Source organism: Micromys minutus, assembly GCF_963924665.1.
Source record: "Micromys minutus genome assembly, chromosome: 4".
NCBI lineage: Eukaryota > Metazoa > Chordata > Mammalia > Rodentia > Muridae > Micromys > Micromys minutus.
The window spans coordinates 6,909,828-6,919,989 of NC_137973.1; the positions used below are offsets into that span (position 1 = coordinate 6,909,828).

General features: G+C 41.1%; 1 protein-coding gene across 1 annotated transcript in view; it reads right to left on the reverse strand.

Annotated features, from left to right (window-relative positions):
- Positions 1-2,030, reverse strand: part of IFT80 (intraflagellar transport 80) — a 78,698-nt gene extending 76,668 nt beyond the window's left edge. The window contains exon 1 of the mRNA XM_080915873.1: positions 1,887-2,030. The gene's annotated coding sequence lies outside the window, so the exon portion shown is untranslated. The remainder of the gene's footprint in view (positions 1-1,886) is intronic.
- Positions 2,031-10,162: the final 8,132 nt, after the last annotated feature.

Below are 10,162 nucleotides of genomic sequence, written 5' to 3' on the forward strand. Positions count from 1 at the left end.
TGTAGCATGGTAGACATTCAAATATAGTATATTTCATTTAGTAAGCAAAAAACTTAAATTTAAAAATATACATAAGCCCTGACTTTTTGGGGTAATGTAACTTAATTACACATGAGAAACTAGTTATATACGTTTGAAAGATGTGGAACAGATTTTTAAAGATCACAAATGCTTTATAACTGCCCACAGACTGGGACACGCCTGTAATGGTAGCACATTAGAGATGAAGGGCAGTGATTCCAGAACAGCCTGGAACACACAGTGAGACTTGAAGGTGTGGGGACAAGGAGAGGGAGAAGAAAAATGAAAGGAAAAGGAGAGAGGATGGAACAGAAGGGGAGAGGAGGGGAGAGGAGAGAAAGATGGACCCAAGGGGGAAAAGATACGACACAACTACCAATGGAGTATGTCTTACATAGTCTAGTGTCTGGATTATTAATTCTGAAAATTATATATTATAGAATTAAATGAATGAAGGTATAGATTGATAATAACCATAGGTCCTTACTGTCTCCAAGAAATGGAAAAAGAAAAACGAAACTAAGCCCTGTAGTATTGAATTAGAATTGGTATAACCAGAATATATTCAAGGTTCAGACAGTGATAGATTTACTGACTGACGCGCACCTACATTTTTTTACATTTATTTATTTATCTAAAGGGAGAAGAGGCATGCACACACCGAGGAATGCCTACAGAGGCCAGAGGACGACTTAAGTCAGTGTCTCCATCCCACAAGTGGGTTTGAGGGATTGAATTCAGTCCCTTAGGCATGGCATCAAGTGGCTTTACCCACTGAACCATCTGAATGGCTCTAACTTTTTAGGTGCCCACTATCCCCATGTCCTAGTTCTGTCTGATGATGAGTCTGAAGAGCGGCCACACCCATAGGAATAGCACTCCTACGGTGCCTGTATCTCGGCTTTCAAACACATTATCCATCTAAAGGCAGGGCTGTTTGTAAAACTAGAGACGACTAGTCTGGGGCGTCTTGTGCAGTAAGGACATGCTCAAAACACGGTGAGCACAGCCACAGAACAAAAGCAAACGTGAGACACTTTCAAAGTCAACAATTAGAAATTATAGCAACAGAGCATTATGGCATGGGACAGAAAGTTTTTCTTGAAGTAGAATACACCAACTATCTACTATGGACTACAGAGACAGGAAAGCTAGCATCAGGCAGAAAATACATGATCGAGCCAAGAGTCATAGGTAGATTTTTTAGAAATGAGAGGAAGTCTAAGAAGGAAAAATACATTTTATGTAGTATCAAAATATACTTTCATAGGAAAAATACATTTTATGTAGTATCAAAATATACTTTCATAAACAAGGTATTAAAAGGGAAAAAAATAGAGGCTAAAGAGATGGCTCGGTTAGGAGCACTTGTTGCTCTTGCGGAGACTCTGAATTTACTTCCCAATGCCCACATGATGGCTCACAGCATCCTTAACTCCAGTTCCAGGGCATCGGACACTGGTCTGATCTCTCCAGGCACAGGCAAAACACATGTACACATAAACTAATCAAAAAGCAGGGAAGAGAAAACAGTAGCAATGTAGATTTACTTAGCAAGCGTTGGCTATCAGATAAGGACAGTTAACATCACAATAATGTTTCAAATCAACAACATGAATCTCCCAATATTACCATTAAAAATTTGTAAGCCCAATCAAATCTTAAAAAAACAAAACAAACAAACAAAAACAGGGACTTTCTATAATAGACTGGAATCCTTCAAAATCACCAAGGTCACAGAGGAAACTAAAATGACAGTGTATCTACATCAAATACAGTTTTGTAAGACAGTACCAGGAACAAATCACAGGACTGTACTATATTGTTGATGTGAAGCTGTGCAGAGGCCATTCATTAACACTTACCATCCGAGCTGGTGAGGACGAAACTTTCTGCCTGAGTCTGTTTCTTTACACCCAGACTCTTCGGGAACCAGTGAAGGTCTATCGGGTAGATGTCGTCAGGCAGCCTGACTATTAGGCTGGTCTCGCTGGTTAGCAGGTTCCACTTCACTATCTGGTGATCATCACTGCACGAGTACAGCTCCTCGGCGGTGGTCCAGCCCACACAGCTCACTAATTCTTGATGTGGTGCTGCGTCAAGGAGATGTAAAGCACAAAAGACTTACGTCTCTAAAGCCATTCAAGACGCGGACCAGGAGAGGCCAAATGAATAGCCAAATGTCTTCAAGCTTCTAAATGGAGTTTTTCATTGGGTGGCTCTTTAAAAATATTTTTTAATGATTTGTTTATTTTATGTGCATTGGTGTGAAGGTGTCGGATCCCTTGGAACTGAAGGTACAGACAGTTGTGAGCTGCCATGTGAGTGCTGGGAATTGAACCCAGGTTGTCTGGAAGAGCAGACGGTGCTCTAACCACTGAGCCATCCCTCCAGCCCTTTGTTGTGTGACTTTTAATACCTTTCCATATACAGGAAAGTGTCTTCAAAATAAGTTGCAAAAATAAAAGTCAAAGAAGAAAGCCAGACAGAGAAGGAATAAAATTTGTGATTGAAGATATTTTTTAAGCATGATCAAAACACACACACATACACACACTCATAAACACACAAATGGCAGGAAATGATGTTGGAAGAGAGGCAGGAAGAAAGGGGACCCACGACATAAATACTTATGTATGTGTCTTATGTAAGTTATTAGATTAGTTATAAAAATATATTACAATTTTACATTGTTGTAGATTTATTTACCAAGTATAATCTATTTGATGTGTGAATGTTTTCCTTGCATGTATGTCGGTGTACCATGTACATGATGATACCTGTGAAAGCCAGAGGAAAGTTCCAGATCTACTGGGACTGGAGTGTGCTAGCTAATTCTGTCAAGTTGATCCTTCTGAGGCATTTGGAAGGAGGGAACGTCAACATTCTGAGGAGATGAGCCACCAGATCAGCCTGTGGTGCATTTTTCTTGATGATGATGGATGTGGAGGGCCTGCACTCTGTGGGTCGTGCTGTGGGTGGTGGTCCTGCGCCGTAGACGGAAAGGCCACACTTGAGTTCCTGCCCTGACTTCCAACTGCAAGTCCATCACTTTCAAGTGAGAGACTGTGAGATGTTACTGTAAGGAAAACAAGCCCTGTCCTCCACAGGCTGCCTTTGGTCCTGGTGTTTTATCACAGCAATGGAAACCTAAGATACAAATTGATGGATGGCTGTGAGCCACCATGTGAGTGCTGTTAATTGAACTGTGTCCTCAGAAAGACCAGTAAGCACTCTTAAACGCTGAGCCATCTCTCCAACATGCTGTCTCTTTTTGAGATAGGTCTCCCAAACTTATCTATAGCTGGTGTAGAACTTACTATGTAGACCAGGCTGCCTCGAAATCAGATATCCATCTGCCTTTGCCTCTGCCTCCCAAGTGCTGGGATTAAAGGTGTGAGCCACCATGCCCAGTAACACTTGTTACTTAGTAAATTTAAAACATTTAGTGTTTTTAAAGACTGAACTGTAACAGTGAACTGTCTCTTTTGGTCACACATGATGATGATCCTCTAGGGAAGGTGGCACCTACTGGCTGGAGCTACCATCTTACCCTTTCTCCTGTTTTCATGTTGGTTACCTTTTTTTTTTCTTTTTTTTTTTTTTTTCTTTTGACTTTTTCATTTATGTGGCCCTAAGAGTCCTGGGCTCTATGTATGATGGCTACATCCCAGTCCTTAGTTATGTTTACTTAACAATACAATGTTTTAAGTCTTAAAATCACATTTGTTATGTACTATGGGGGAGGATGCAGATATGTGCTTGTGGTGTATGTGTGTGTGCATGCATGTGTGTGAATGTGTGCATGTATGGATGGACAGATGTGTGAGTAAGCACCACCACAGTGCTGTGTAAAGGTCAGAGGACCTCTTGCAGGAGTGCGCAGTCGGTTTTCTCCTTCCAGCACATGGGCCCCAGGAATCAAACTGAGAATGCCTTTAAACCACCCCAAGGCTCCAACAATACAAATTTCCAGAAGTAAAAAATAATTCAGTTACAATTTATCTGTAAGTTGCATAGGAATAAATGAAATATGATCCCCCAGTTCTTTATCCCTTTAGTGTTTTCAGACTCTGATTTATCCTGAGGATTTCTAGTAAGTTTTCACATCTGCATTCAGGACAAGCTGTTTCCCCAGCAGACTGTACCTGGAGGAAATATTCCTCCTGTCACTTGTGTAAGGTGCTTATTCTTGTTTATCTTTTTACTTCGGATTCACCAGGTCAGCCCTGGCTGTCTATTTTCTTAGAGCTTCCTACAATCTCCTCACTTTCTCCTTATTTTTCCAGCAATCTTCATTTTACATTATATGAACAAACTCTTTCCAAGGAAAAAGACTGCACCATAGTCATTGTGATGTGTTCCAAGATCTTTTAACTAATTCCAAATATGGTAAGTTAAGCAAGCAGATAAAAGACTATAAAGGAGAATGAGGCGGCAGTGGGGAACCTGTGCTGAAGTGGGATGCACAGGAAAGGACCCTGGGCCAGCACAACTGCAGCCCCCTCACATTTCCTTTTGAAGGGTTTAGTTGACTTTTATTTGTGTATGTGTGTGTGCCACATGTGTCTGTCGGTGCCCTCAGAGGACAGGAGAGTGCATCAGATCCCAGAGTTACAGGTAGCTGTAAGTCAATCAATGCAAACCACACTTGGGCCCTCTGGAAGCACAGCAAGTGCTCCTAACCGCTGAAACCTTGTCCAATCCTAAGACTATTTCTTACACCAAGACAAGCAGCTAAGGCAGCCCTACACCACACACGTACATCTCAAAACACAGTATGCGTAGTTTCTATTAGGTTCTATGTATGTGTGTATTCCAGGGTTGGCGAGGACACACATGGGAGGGTTTCTAGATGAGAAAGATGTAAAACGGGAGTTATGCCTGAGCTTCAAAGGGGAACTGCAGACAGTGGGCACCTACTGTGCTCTGAATTCCTGAATGTGCCCTCTGAAAAGACAAAAAGTTGATTTAAAGAAAAGTCATATCTCTATTCAAGAATTAAATAATTAAAATACTATAAATAAAAAACAAAATTTCAAAGAAGGATATGTTTAAATCACTATTTTCCTATTTCTGATGAGAGACTAAATTTTTGTTTTACATCTATAGCAGATCAACATCTTAAAAGATAAAATAAAAATGGGGGCTGGGAGTATAGTTCCATGTAAAAACTGCACTAATGTGCTCAAGGTAGGCTTGATTTCAATGCCCAGCAACAAAATAAACAAGCAAACAAATGAACCCCAAATTACTAAAACATGGTCTCCGAACGCTGCAAGGATGAAGTGGTAAGTCTCCCCACAGACTGGCAATGAAGCCCACAGGTAATGCTTTGAGAACTGACTGAAATGCCTAAGAATGAGACGAGGAGGGCCAATTGTACCTTCTTAACGTCCAAGTAAAGGCTCTGACAAAATATAAGGGCTGTATATATAGGAAAAGAATGTTGCTGCCTTCCCTTGTGAATAATAAAGGGCCTACTGTTCAGATCTCCCTAGCTTGTCCTTTACTTCATAAGGAGTACAAAGAAATAAAACTAAATGAGTGCATATGTGTGAGATCATATTAACAAAGTACTCAGGGTTTTGTTTTGCTTTTTGAGACAGGTTTCTTTGTGTAGTCCTGGCTGTCCTGGAATTCACACTGTAGACCTGGCTGGCCTTGAACTCAGAAGTCCACCTGCCTCCCTAGTGCTGGGACTTAAGGTAGGTGCCACCACTGCCTGGAGGATTATTCATCTTTTGCTAAAGGCTCTTTTTAAGATCCTATTAGACTAAACAAAGGTTACTTTTTAAATACTTAAGAAGTAGAATAATAAAAACGTCAGTAAGTATTCCAGAGTTAAGTCTTTGGGCTCACAGTATACTTCTGAAAAATCTACAACTGGAGTATTAAATATTTTGAAAACAATTTGTTTATAAAACCATTCAAGACATGCAAACTAGCCAGTGAGTAGACTGAGAAGAGTAGGAGAACCCAGATGGTGACTATGGGTGAGTGCAGGGAGGTATGTGAGAGGAAAAGGATATGCTTTGGTTCTTTTAGGAGAGATATCTTCAGTCTCATGTCTCCAGTTCCAGAGAAATGTTAGACTGCGTGACTGTATTCACTGTAAAGATAAAGAGAACATACATAAACATTGAGAAATGTGCACAGGAGCATACAGGCACATGTACACACGCATACATGTATGCTCACACCTGTACCCTCTGAATCCCAAGAAACACAACAGCACCTTCAATTCCTCTAAAGTAAGCACATGGAGAGAGGGTAAAAAGTAGCAGTATGACAGACAGTGAGGCCAAGAGTTGATGGCGCCCACGGGTTGAGCACCCAGGGTTTGCTGTAGCATGCCTGCAATAGGCCTACTATTTCACACCACCACTAAGTAAACCAGTCTGAGGCCATGGCATGCATGCACACATACAATAAGTAAGTGAATTCTTTTTTAAGATGAATTTATTTACTTTATGTATGTGAGCACACTACAGCTATCTTCAGACACACAGAAGAGGGCACCAGATCCCATTACAGATGGTTGTGAGCCACCATGTGGTTGCTGGGAATTAAACTCAAGACCTCTGGAAGAGCAGTCAGTGCTCTAACCACTGAGCAATCTCTCTATCCCAATAAGTGAATTCTTAAAAAAAAAAAAAAAAATTCCAAAGGCTGTCCCGGAACCAAAAGACCAAGTAACCCCTCAATCACAGCTCAGTTCTGATCCCATCTAATGAGTTAGCGTCCTCAGGCTAAACTACATTTTTAAGTGCCATAAATCCGTAATCTACATGGAAAGAATATGGTATTACCAATGTGTGTGTAAGTCTGGGGGTAACAATCCGTTTTGGGGGAAAAACTGCCCAACAGCTACAGCTAACACAGTGAAAAACAAGTGAAGTGCTTAAGGACAAGGTGACTAAGTTGCTTTAAAAGTTACGCAAGCTGGGCGTGGTGGTGCTGCTACTTGGAAGAATGAGGCAAGGCTGCTTAACCTGTGAACGAGACCAACATGGGCAGCACAATGGAACCCACATGGAAGAAAATGGTTTTAAGTTGAGCATAAAATGAACTTGTAGCAGGGCACTATAATGCACATTATAATCCCAGCTCTTGGGAGACAGAGGCAATGGATCTCCATGAGTTCAAGGCAGCCTGGTTTACACAGTGAGTTCCAGGACTTCCAGAGAAACATAGAATCTGGCCAAAAACAACAACAATAACAACAAAGTATATAATTACCAAAGGAAATTGAAACCAAAGCAAAAAAATTATAAACACTCTCCAAATAATTGCATCAACAAAGAGCCAAGTTGTCTGAGTCCAATACACATTTATATTTTTTGATCAGTACTACTAGACAACGTAAAAAAAAAATCAAGTGAGAATATAATCAATGAGAATACAATTAAAAGGGGTAAAAATAATCTCTACCAGGTCTAAAATTAGAGGGAACTACATCAAAGGAGGTGCTGACCAGAGATTTAAAGCTAAAAGAGAAGCAGTGGGGCTCACTGAGGTCACTTCTCAGTCCCTGGATTCAGGAAGTCTCCTGGGAAGGCCAAGTGTGCAGCAGTACCTCTACTTCTCTCTTTGGGTGATTCCTCTTCAACTTTAAAGTATAAACTGTATGTGACAAATGTGTTAATCTCATGATCCCAAGGATCTGAGGAGAAAGAGCACTGACCAAAGCCATCATAGCCAAATTAATTAAAGCAAGAATTTTTATTCATTACACCAGCTGTCTCCCCCTAAAGGCAAGGTGCAGAGGTCAGCATTGGACTTCGGGAGGATGAGAGCTTTTACAGCTCAGTGCAGGATTTGGTGAGAACAATAGGACAGGTTACAGAAGCAGAATCTAACAAGACAGTCATCACAACAGGTGGTCATAAGAACTTTCTGAAACAAAGGTAGAGTTGCAAGGTGGTCATTACAACTTCTTGAAACAAAAGCTGGTTTTCCTTTCCTGAAACAGGCAATACAAAATCATTTGTTGTTAAAGTTCACAGATACACTGACTGCTCCCATGCTATACATACCTTATTCTAAACTAGAAGGTACTAACTCAAGGGAAAAATTACAAAAGTCTAGAATGAACTCCTAGTTGAGGAATTTACTATATACATATAAGATATATAGATATATGTTCATTTAAGTCTTGTATGGTACAATTTGAGGGTCCTTAATCCAAAAAGCTCTAAAACCCAAGTGTCACCAAAGCCCCAGTAGAAAAGTCCATAACAGCCTTTATGTAACAAACCAGTGAGAACAGGGATGCTCAAAAAGTCATTGTTTGAAATTCCTTCAGCCTATACTATAATGTATAAAAACTCCAACCTTCATGTTCAGATTGGGTACTATGTGCATGATATCTCGTGTGTGTGTGTGTGTGTGTGTGTGTGTGTGTGTGTGTGTGCGCGTGCGCGCGCTCGCGCGTGTGCGCGCACAAATATTCCAGAATCTGAAAAAAAAAAGTCCAAAACACTTTTGGTCCCACACATTTTAGATTAGGGATACTTACCTAATACTATCAAAAAGTTTAATTTGGGGCTAACAAGAAAGCTAAGGGGGCTGGGCAGTGATGGCCCATGCCTTTAATCCCAGTACTTGGGAAGCAGAGGCAGGTGGATCTCTGAGACAGTTACAGAAAAACCTTCTCACAGGAGAAAAAAAAAGGTTAAGGGGGTAAAGGTACCTGCTAATGAGCTGAGTAGTCATAGAAATAGTTCAGGGCTTTTAACCTCAACCCATTCCCAATGATAAACCTCCTCCAGCAAGGCTGTAACACCCACACTTCTTCAAACAGCACCACCAACTGGTGACCATGTGTTCAAATGTCCAAGACTCTCTCTCTCTCTCTCTCTCTCTCTCTCTCTCTCTCACACACACACACACACACACACACACACACACAATCGAATGCCAAAGTTGATAGATAGCTCTATTTGACTCTTCAATAAGAGGATGAGAAGGAAGAGGGAGGGAGGAAGAGAAGGAAGAGGAGGAGGGGAGAGGGAGGGGGAGGAGAGGTAGGGGATGGGGAGGAGGAGGCGGAGGAGGAGGAGAAGGAGAAGAAGGCATTTTTTTTTTTTAATTCAGATAAGTCCTATCGGAGCTGTTAGCAAACTAAATTTAAGGTCCACTGTAAAGCTGAGAAGAAAAACAGAGGCAGCTTCAATATTTCCTAGAAAAGACTAAGACATCTGACCACCAAAGACAAAAAACAGGCTTATGCATGGTAGTACAGTTCAATTAGTAAGGACCTCCAGCCCTCAGCCCAGCCTAATTCCTATACATGCTTGCTAAAATACGCTTAATAATCTGTGTTCTCTCTGCTCCCTGCTTCCGGGTTCACAGTGAGCTCTGAGCTTCCTGTTCATACTAACTATGCCTACTGCCTACTGCCATGCTGGCCTCTAACCTTCTAGGCCTGTCAGCCAAAACAAACTCCTCTGTAAGTTACATTGATCACTGTCGTATGTGTTTCCTTACTGTTCTACCCATGACAAATATCTACACCCCAATATTACCATTTTATTTCAAGACAGGGTCTCATACTGCCCAGGCTAGTCTCATTCTAGCACTACAGCTGAAGATGACCTTGAGCTTCTGATTTTCCTGCCTCAACTTACAAGTATCATGATTAATCATGTAGCATTCAGACCAGTTTTCAATGTTTTCTTTAGTTTGGGGTTGGGGGAGGTGGAGAGATGGTTCAGCAGTTAAGAGCACTTGCCGACCTTGCAGAGTTTGGTTCCCTGTATCCACAAGTCAGCTCCTAACCATTTATAACTCCAGTCCTAGGGGAAGTGACACCCTTTTTTGGCCTCCTCAGACACTGCATGCACATGGAATACAGACATACATGCAATCAAAACACCCATAGCATAAACATAATAATAAACTCTTCTAAATTTGTATATTATTATTGTGTCTGTAGAAGTAACAGAACAACTTTTAGGAGTCAGTTCCTGGGATAAACCTTGTGTCCTTTGGCTTGCCCTGAAATAATTTTTACCTAAAAACTCTCTGACCTCAAGATTATTATTGCAGTAATTAATTGAGTATGAGTACATTGGTACAACTTGCAGAAGCTGACTGGACTGGATCTCTCCTTCCACCACATAGTTCCTGTACTGGA